The sequence below is a fragment of the Pinus tabuliformis genome, chromosome 3_1 (assembly GCF_031772625.1).
Source record: "Pinus tabuliformis cultivar Carrire ecotype Pingquan chromosome 3_1, CPIR1, whole genome shotgun sequence".
NCBI lineage: Eukaryota > Viridiplantae > Streptophyta > Pinopsida > Pinales > Pinaceae > Pinus > Pinus tabuliformis.
In genome coordinates this window covers 942,702,134-942,712,634 of record NC_142301.1, presented here as the reverse complement: position 1 = coordinate 942,712,634, position 10,501 = coordinate 942,702,134, and positions in this window count along the sequence as shown.

Here is a 10,501-nt window from a genome sequence, read left to right as displayed (position 1 = left end):
CCTGTTTTTTGAAAACATTTCTCCAGGTGTCCAAAAACTGTCCTTGAAAAACATGTGGCAAACAGGAAAAATCCGTTTTCTGAAATTAGGGTCTCAATGAAAGCTTATTATATCCCAACTGAAAACACTAATGAATAAAGTGAGATAGGTTATTGTAGCTGGACACTTTATGAAGAGAAACCTCCCTCATAATTTCAAAATACGTATTCCTGTAACCAAAAACTGATCTTGAAAAAGACTGCTAAAACTAGTAGACAAAGCTTGACTTTCAGCAGTTTCGTAGCGCAAGTTTAACCATAAATTTCTCCCACCTCAGAATGGAATTGAAGAAACGGAAAGAGGTTTTTGTAGTGCAGCATGTTAGGAATAAAAGCCTCTTTTAGTTTTCAAAATTAAGTTTTCAGCTGCTCAGAATCCCTTCTGGAAATTTACTAGTAAACGCAGAAAGCAGAGTTTTTTCTGCTAAAACAGGCTGCTACAGGGGTTTCGCAGCGCGCTGCGAAACTGCTGTGTAATTTCAAAAACACAGCTTAATGCCAAAATTCGACTATCTTGAGTTTCTTTATCTTGGAATGTCCCTTTCATATATTCTAAAGTTGTTTAAAACTAAATGCAGAGGCATCATTTTTCAAGGAAAAATTCAACAAGGCAAATCATCAACATTTGAGGACTTAACCTCACTTGCTACGTGACTTTCCTTAGTTAAGGAAACCTTTCCCACTGGCTTAGCTGTGTTTTTAGATCTTCAATTTTGCCTTTTCAATTGCATGTTTCCTTGCCCTTTCCTTGAATTGGGAAATCTCAAGGTTGGTAGACATCAATTTCCTTTTTGACTTCCTCAAAGCTACATTCTTCTTCTTGAGTGCTAACTGCCTTCCTTGAATTGAAATGGAGAACTTTGATCTATGCTGACCCTGAGCTTGCCAAGTGCTTCTTATGCATGAAAGGAACATGAAAGTGACCAAGACCAATTCTTCCTCACCTTACCCCTTTTCTTTGAAATTTGTTTAGTGATAACAGTGGCTCCACTTGGGATAGTGTGCCCTTGTGGTACACTAAGAACCTGCAGTTCCAGTGCCTTATCCTTTTATGATAAACAAAAATTTATTTGAAAAAAATCTCCTTTAAGTTTCTTGGGCCTTCACCTCGGGCTTAAGCTTGATGATCACTATAGGAAAAAGAAATCTACATCTACTAAAAAAATTGCTCAGTCAACCTTGAGCTTATTTGCATTTTCCTATCTACCTACCCTATCAGCTGCAAGCTCCACTTGTAGCTCAAGCAACATGATATTTCCAATAAAGCCAATCAATTGTCTTCTCTGATATTGGAGGCTCTTGACTGCATTCAACCTCAAAATAACCATGGTAGTGAGATGACCAAATCAACCCATAATATACTTGATCTTCATAATGCAAATGAAAATGAAAGACTGGAGTGCAAAGCTTGTGCATATATTCACTTATAGGGTCAAAGAATACATGGTTATGTTGATGATCATCATAACATTCTACATCTTTAAACAACTGATTCTCAACCACACAAGATTCTTTCGATATGCTATCGAACTGCTTTTCTAAATGCTGCCTACAAACAATGTAATTTTCCTCTTTCTTATGATCATTTATTGTTGTAAGCTGCTGAGAAGTTTGACATAAAAGACCAACCTTTTCCTCTGCCTGAGGGTCGTAAAAGCTATCTTCCAGTACTTCTTCTTGCTGTTTGCAATCAATTTCATATTCTTTATGATCAAAAGACTGACAAATTTGATGCATCTTTTCATTCATGTCAAAGGATGAAACATGGTTTTCACAAATAAACCCCTGCTGATCTTCATGTTGCGTTTCATGAGATGTTATACTTTCTTCTTGGTGCTGAAATGCATTGTTATGAAGAGCCTCTAAAATTTCTTCATCCATAAATTCATGATCATCATAACAATCCTCCAAGTACTGAATAAAACTCGTAGAATGTTTACAACAATCTTTGACCAGCAATAAGGAAGGATAACATTCTTTATACCTCTCATAGAATTCATCATGAAAACTAGCAAGCGAATATATTGAACCATTTTCCAAATTTTTATACCAAGACCATGTTTTTCCTTCTAGAGTGGTCATAAACATCTTCATGAGACAATCTTCAGGGAAATGAACCTTAAGACTGCATACATGCATATGAAACCTAACCAAATGAAGAGCAGCATCATCTTTCTTTTCATCTTTGAATATTGGAAGATCCTCTAACCAATCAACCTTTGGCATAGGATTTGGAAAACCAGGGATATGAGACCGATTCATAGGAGCATACCTGGCATTCATTCTTGCAGTGGAACTCATCTTGAAACTTCATCAAGCTACTGATCTTCTAGCAGTGGAGTCACCTTCCAATTTATTATTTGATGTGTGGAGTCGCCAAGGTAGTTTTGCAGCCTCAAAAAGATGTCTGAGCTCCTGCTACCTTCAGAAGTTCAACCTCTTAATTTCGGGAATGAATAGACTTCAGGCTCTCGGCAGACGCACCAAAATGTTATCACAAAATCAGACCCTGATAGGCTGCTGATCAGGAAGACCTTATGTAACTCTTTCAAACCAACTTTTGGCTGAGGCTTAGCCTCCTCAACCTGAGAGGGCTCTCTCAAAGGTTAATGATTTTGATAAAGATTAGATGGCTAACTCTATGAAACAAGTGAAAAATATGAATGGTTGAACATGATCAGTAAACATCCATTGGGCTTATGGAGTCAACAACACCTCAATATAACAATGAACTCAACCTTACATGGAAGTCAGGGCATTCAGCATTTAAACATTCAGAACATAAACTCATAAGGGACCACACAGTTTATGCATGTATACAGGAAGTCAGAGCACATTCAGTGAATTCTGAGTGATTATACATCCATACCACTATAAGAATTAAGAAAAGGACAACATCACATATTCTGAACATAAAAAACCATTCATGAATCCTGAGAAGTAAAGTCAAGCATGTATTATTGAAAATGAGTCTTACATATGCCAAATACAAGCTTTTCCTTAAAAATTTCCAACCCTTTGTACATCAGATCTTCTTCTATATATAGAGAGCTCTTTACATAACTGAGATTCCTCCTCCAGCATGAGGGGAATTCGAATTCATCCTACTATGACACCTATTGATACATAAAACTAATTATTAAATGCAAATGACACCTAACTAGCAGTCCTAGAGACCTAATGCAACTAGGAGTGTAACTCCTTATCATGATTCAACAACCTTATCTAAGCATTTAAAGCATTATTTGACAACTTGAAACCTTAAGAAGTCGAATTTGATGAAGCCTCCCACGTGGTCATCTGACTGCTGAAGACAAACCCTAGAAATTAGGGAACATGTTTCCTTGTTTTTAGGTTTAGGATCCCTGAAAATGGCACGTGGGACAGAGCCTTTATCTCTTCATCCATGACACATTTTACAAATCTGAAGGAGGTTTTTGTAGCCCATGTTGTCCAGAACAAAAACATCTCCTGGTTTTTGAAAACATTTCTCCAGCTATCCAAAAACTGTCCTTGAAAAACACGTGGCAAACAGGAAAAATCCGTTTTCTGAAATTAGGGTCTCAATGAAAGCTTAGTATATCCCAACTGAAAACACTAATGAATAAAGTGAGATAGGTTATTGTAGCTGCACATTTTATGAAGAGAAACCTCCCTCATAATTCCAAAATACGTATTCCTGTAACCAAAAACTGATCTTGAAAAAGACTGCTAAAACGAGTAGACAAAGCTTGACTTTCAGCAGTTTCGTAACGCACGTTTAACCATAAATTTCTCCCACCTCAGAATGGAATTGAAGAAAATGAAAGAGGTTTTTGTAGTGAAGAATGTTAGGAATAAAAGCCTCTTTCAGTTTTCAAAATTAAGTTTTCAGCTGCTCAGAATCCCTTCTGGAAATTTACTAGTAAACGCAGAAAGCATAGTTTTTTCTGCTAAAACAGGCTGCTACAAGGGTTTCGCAGCGCGCTACGAAACTGCTGTGTAATTTCAAAAACACAGCTTAATGCCAAAATTCGACTGTCTTGAGTTTCTTTATCTTGGAATGTCCCTTTCATATATTCTAAAGTTGTTTAAAACTAAATGCAGAGGCATCATTTTTCAAGGAAAAATTCAACAAGGCAAATCATCAACATTTGAGGACTTAACCTCACTTGCTACGTGACTTTCCTTAGTTAAGGAAACCTTTTCCACTGACTTAGCTGTGTTTTTAGATCTTCAATTTTGCCTTTTCAATTGCATGTTTCCTTGCCCTTTCCTTGAATTGGGAAATCTCAAGGTTGGTAGACATCAATTTCCTTTTTGACTTCCTCAAAGCTACATTCTTCTTCTTGAGTGCTAACTGCCTTGCTTGAATTGAAATGGAGAACTTTGATCTATGCTGACCCTGAGCTTGCCAAGTGCTTCTTATGCATGAAAGGAACATGAAAGTGACCAAGACCAATTCTTCCTCACCTTACCCCTTTTCTTTGAAATTTGTTTAGTGATAACAGTGGCTCCACTTGGGATAGTGTGCCCTTGTGGTACACTAAGAACCTGCAGTTCCAGTGCCTTATCCTTTTATGATAAACAAAAATTTATTTGAAAAACATCTCCTTTAAGTTTCTTGGGCCTTCACCTCGGGCTTAAGCTTGATGATCACTGTAGGAAAAAGAAATCTACATCTACTAAAAAAATTGCTCAGTCAACCTTGAGCTTATTTGCATTTTCCTATCTACCTACCCTATCAGCTGCAAGCTCCACTTGTAGCTCAAGCAACATGATATTTCCAATAAAGCCAATCAATTGTCTTCTCTGATATTGGAGGCTCTTGACTGCATTCAACTTCAAAATAACCATGGTAGTGAGATGACCAAATCAACCCATAATATACTTGATCTTCATAATGCAAATGAAAATGAAAGACCGGAGTGCAAAGCTTGTCCATATATTCACTTATAGGGTCAAAGAATACATGGTTATGTTGATGATCATCATAACATTCTACATCTTTAGACAACTGATTCTCAACCACACAAGATTCTTTCGATATGCTATCGAACTGCTTTTCTAAATGCTGCCTACAAACAATGTAATTTTCCTCTTTCTTATGATCATTTATTGTTGTAAGCTGCTGAGAAGTTTGACATAAAAAACCAACCTTTTCCTCTGCCTGAGGGTCGTAAAAGCTATCTTCCAGTACTTCTTCTTGCTGTTTGCAATCAATTTCATATTCTTTATGATCAAAAGACTGACAAATCTGCTGCATCTTTTCATTCATGTCAAAGGATGAAACATGGTTTTCACAAATAAACCCCTGCTGATCTTCATGTTGCGTTTCATGAGATGTTATACTTTCTTCTTGGTGCTGAAATGCATTGTTATGAAGAGCCTCTAAAATTTCTTCATCCATAAATTCATCATCATCATAACAATCCTCCAAGTACTGAATAAAACTCGTAGAATGTTTACAACAATCTTTGACCAGCAATAAGGAAGGATAACATTCTTTATACATCTCATAGAATTCATCATGAAAACTAGCAAGCGAATATATTGAACCATTTTCCAAATTTTTATACCAAGACCATGCTTTTCCTTCTAGAGTGGTCATAAACATCTTCATGAGACAATCTTCAGGGAAATGAACCTTAAGACTGCATACATGCATATGAAACCTAACCAAATGAAGAGCAGCATCATCTTTCTTTTCATCTTTGAATATTGGAAGATCCTCTAACCAATCAACCTTTGGCATAGGATTTGGAAAACTAGGGATATGAGACCGATTCATAGGAGCATACCTGGCATTCATTCTTGCAGTGGAACTCATCTTGAAACTTCATCAAGCTACTGATCTTCTAGCAGTGGAGTCACCTACCAATTTATTATTTGATGTGTGGAGTCGCCAAGGTAGTTTTACAGCCTCAAAAAGATGTCTGAGCTCCTGCTACCTTCAGAAGTTCAACCTCTTAATTTCGGGAATGAATAGACTTCAGGCTCTCGGCAGACACACCAAAATGTTATCACAAAATCAGACCCTGATAGGCTGCTGATCAGGAAGACCTTATGTAACTCTTTCAAACCAACTTTTGGCTGAGGCTTAGCCTCCTCAACCTGAGAGGGCTCTCTCAAAGGTTAATGATTTTGATAAAGATTAGATGGCTAACTCTATGAAACAAGTGAAAAATATGAATGGTTGAACATGATCAGTAAACATCCATTGGGCTTATGGAGTCAACAACACCTCAATATAACAATGAACTCAACCTTACATGGAAGTCAGGGCATTCAACATTTAAACATTCAGAACATAAACCCATAAGGGACCACACAGTTTATGCATGTATACAGGAAGTTAGAGCACATTCAGTGAGTTCTAAGTGATTATACATCCATACCACTGTAAGAATTAAGAAAATGACAACATCACATATTCTGAACATAAAAAACCCTTCATGAATCCTCAGAAGTAAAGTCAAGCATGTATTATTGAAAATGAGTCTTACATATGCCAAATACAAGCTTTTCCATAAAAATTTCCAACCCTTTGTACATCAGATCTTCTTCTATATATAGAGACCTCTTTACATAACTGAGATTCCTCCTCCAGCATGAGGGGAATTTGAATTCATCCTACTATGACACTTATTGATACATAAAACTAATTATTAAATGCAAATGACACCTAACTAGCAGTCCTAGAGACCTAATGCAACTAGGAGTGTAACTCCTTATCATGATTCAACAACCTTATCTAAGAATTTAAAGCATTATTTGACAACTTGAAACCTTAAGAAGTCAAATTTGATGTAGCCTCCCACGTGGTCATCTGACTGCTGAAGACAAACCCTAGAAATTAGGGAACATGTTTCCTTGTTTTTAGGTTTAGGATCCCTGAAAATGGCACGTGGGACAGAGCCTTTATCTCTTCATCCATGACACATTTTACGAATCTGAAGGAGGTTTTTGTATCCCATTTTGTCCAAAACAAAAACCTCTCCTGTTTTTTGAAAACATTTCTCCAGCTGTCCAAAACCTGTCCTTGAAAAACATGTGGCAAACAGGAAAAATCCGTTTTCTGAAATTAGGGTCTCAATGAAAGCTTATTATATCCCAACTGAAAACACTAATGAATAAAGTGAGATAGGTTATTGTAGCTGGACACTTTATGAAGAGAAACCTCTCTCATAATTTCAAAATACGTATTCCTGTAACCAAAAACTGATCTTGAAAAAGACTGCTAAAACCAGTAGACAAAGCTTGACTTTCAGCAGTTTCGTAGCGCAAGTTTAACCATAAATTTCTCCCACCTCAGAATGGAATTGAAGAAACTGAAAGAGGTTTTTGTAGTGCAGCATGTTAGGAATAAAAGCCTCTTTTAGTTTTCAAAATTAAGTTTTCAGCTGCTCAGAATCCCTTCTGGAAATTTACTAGTAAACGCAGAAAGCAGAGTTTTTTCTGCTAAAACAGGCTGCTACAGGGGTTTCGCAGCGCGCTGCGAAACTGCTGTGTAATTTCAAAAACACAGCTTAATGCCAAAATTCGACTGTCTTGACTTTCTTTATCTTGGAATGTCCCTTTCATATATTCTAAAGTTGTTTAAAACTAAATGCAGAGGCATCATTTTTCAAGGAAAAATTCAACAAGGCAAATCATCAACATTTGAGGACTTAACCTCACTTGCTACGTGACTTTCCTTAGTTAAGGAAACCTTTCCCACTGGCTTAGCTGTGTTTTTAGATCTTCAATTTTGCCTTTTCAATTGCATGTTTCCTTGCCCTTTCCTTGAATTGGGAAATCTCAAGGTTGGTAGACATCAATTTCCTTTTTGACTTCCTCAAAGCTACATTCTTCTTCTTGAGTGCTAACTGCCTTGCTTGAATTGAAATGGAGAACTTTGATCTATGCTGACCCTGAGCTTTCCAAGTGCTTCTTATGCATGAAAGGAACATGAAAGTGACCAAGACCAATTCTTCCTCACCTTACCCCTTTTCTTTGAAATTTGTTTAGTGATAACACCAGTCAAGAAATAAATGTCCGCCGGCTTGATTTCGAGCTGGTGGCCGCCAATGAAAAAGCACTGGTCCTGTATGCTCCATCTGTCAACCAGCCACTGTAAGAAATCCACCTGAACCCTCATGGCAGGAATGGTCTAGAATTTGTACAGTCTGCACGCCCTCAAAGCATCAAGTGAAGGCTGATGATTCCATGCGGCAACATCCACGTCCTCATGCTCTCGTTCACGCCAATCTAGCATGATGTACTCTCTACATCAAGTATAAGGATAAATTAAATTGCTAGAAAATATTTTGATTGGTCCATTTTTGAGAATCTTTGGGTTCAAAACCCTTGTGGCGGGGTACGCACCCTCCGAGTTAGACACAGTGCGTGGGTCCGCACTTTTTCTACACGGAAGGTGCGGACCCCGAGCTTTTTCCCAATGGAGAAAAAGTCAGGGTCCGCGGGTCCGCAATGGTAAACCTGCGAACCCCCGCGCGCGGGTTTTGCGCCTAAAAACCCTCCCAAAAAATGAAATGAAGGACTAAAACAAAAAACTAAACGGTTGAAAATGAAGAGTAGGATGATGTGGATTACCTGGAGAAAACGGCGCTCGATTCCGACGATTGAATTTTCCACAATCTTCACGGGAAGTTTTCTAAGCAAAAGCACTATTTTCTCACCCAAACTCAAATGGTAAAAATGAATCGACAAAGGCCCTTTTTATAAGTTTTTTGAGTAAATAAATCGTAAATTTGTTTATGTTTCACTTTGGAAAGGTATTTTGCGACGCTTTTATCCATTTCAAACAGGTATGAGTAATGTTTGTGTTTTTGTGCAGAATAAAGGATTATTCAGGTGAAATCTATCATTTTCAACGAAAAAACAAGTAGAGTCATCTTTAAGCCCTTTTCTAACTCCTAAAACATGAAAAGATTGCCAAGCGTTTCTTTTACACTCATTAAAACAGAATTAAAAGACAGTCCACTTACAGCTCTTTTCCGACCGTAAAAACATGAAAAGATCGCCGGATTTTTGTCATTTCAAATTCGATATTGGTTATAAAACGACGTGTCATTGATCACTTTTTTACTTTTTCGGGTCAAGGGCACTAATAACGAAAAGTACTCCTTGGTCGTAAAAGAGCAAGCGGTTCTCTCAAGTATTATTTTATACTTTTTCGAGCTTGGGAGACACAAACTTACGAAAAAGGTCAACCGTGGAGTCTTCTTAAGTTTTTTCAGACTCTCTAAAATTGAAAAACGCCGAGTTTCTCCTATACTGGACTCGTTAAAATTTCACAGTAAAGGACATGTTCAATTACAAACAGGAACGAACCACTCCTTCTTAGGGTTCGAATTTAAACTAAGTTGGACTCATCCGAAGGATGAGCTTATAATCAAGCAAATGTTATCCTCCTCAAGCTTGTCAAAAATAAAGAGGTACTTTCCAGAAATGGTGGGGGAAAAGAGAGAAAAATGAGTCTGTTTGTCATACTTTGTAACCACTCTTGAACACGATACTTTTATTCACCTAGGTTGGGAAATACTTTGCCTAACAGTTGATCAAACCACATTGAAAGTCTTCAGCCGGTTTCTGGGTATTAACTTTGGGTCAATTGTCACCAAGCCATCTGTCGTGTCATTATGTGTTCAAGAGGTCACTGCCAATAAGCCATTCATCTGCAAAATATCTGTCATCCATCTTGACCATCCCTGAGTCAGTCCTTGCAACTAAATTTCTTCAACTTGATCTATGATTTCGTGTTGTGGGCTTGCCTACGACGGATTGCTTTCTATCGACATCAGCTCATTATCTAGAAAGATGATCTAGGAATCATCAGTACCTTGAGATCTGCATGCCTCAGTGGCAGGTTTCTCGCCTTTGACGACAGTTTACATCATTGACTTTCGATCAAAGGATTCCGTGACATGTTCGACATCAACACATTTATTCGCATCTCATGGATTGTACTGGGTACTTTGAGAGCCATTGACATCACTGGTGGTTTCTCTCACACTTGCTAACGGTTTACATCATTGACTGGTAATCAAGTGGTTTCTACCATGTTCAACTTCAACACATTTATTCGCATGGATAGAATCGTACTATTTCGGGAAGTAGAAATGAAGACCCTGGATCTAGTTTCCACCATCCAGGCTGCGAGGAATTTTGTATTCATTATGTTGTGGACTATTCATAAACAGATTGCTGCGTCCATACTGTGTTCACACGAGTCTATACTTGTGATGTTTTGTAAGATCATTCCTATATCAGAGCAGTAGATAGTTTTCTAGTTAGTTTTGATCTGAGTATGGGAATGCCTACCTCAGCGATGATATGATCTCATATATATATCTTGCATTGAATGTTTTTACAGGTTCCGACTGGGCTCTCCACAAGATGATCCTCGAAGTGATAAAGTACTTCACTCTTCCTATATGATAAATGAAATCCTCATCTACTACAGACTTCGCACTTTAGGG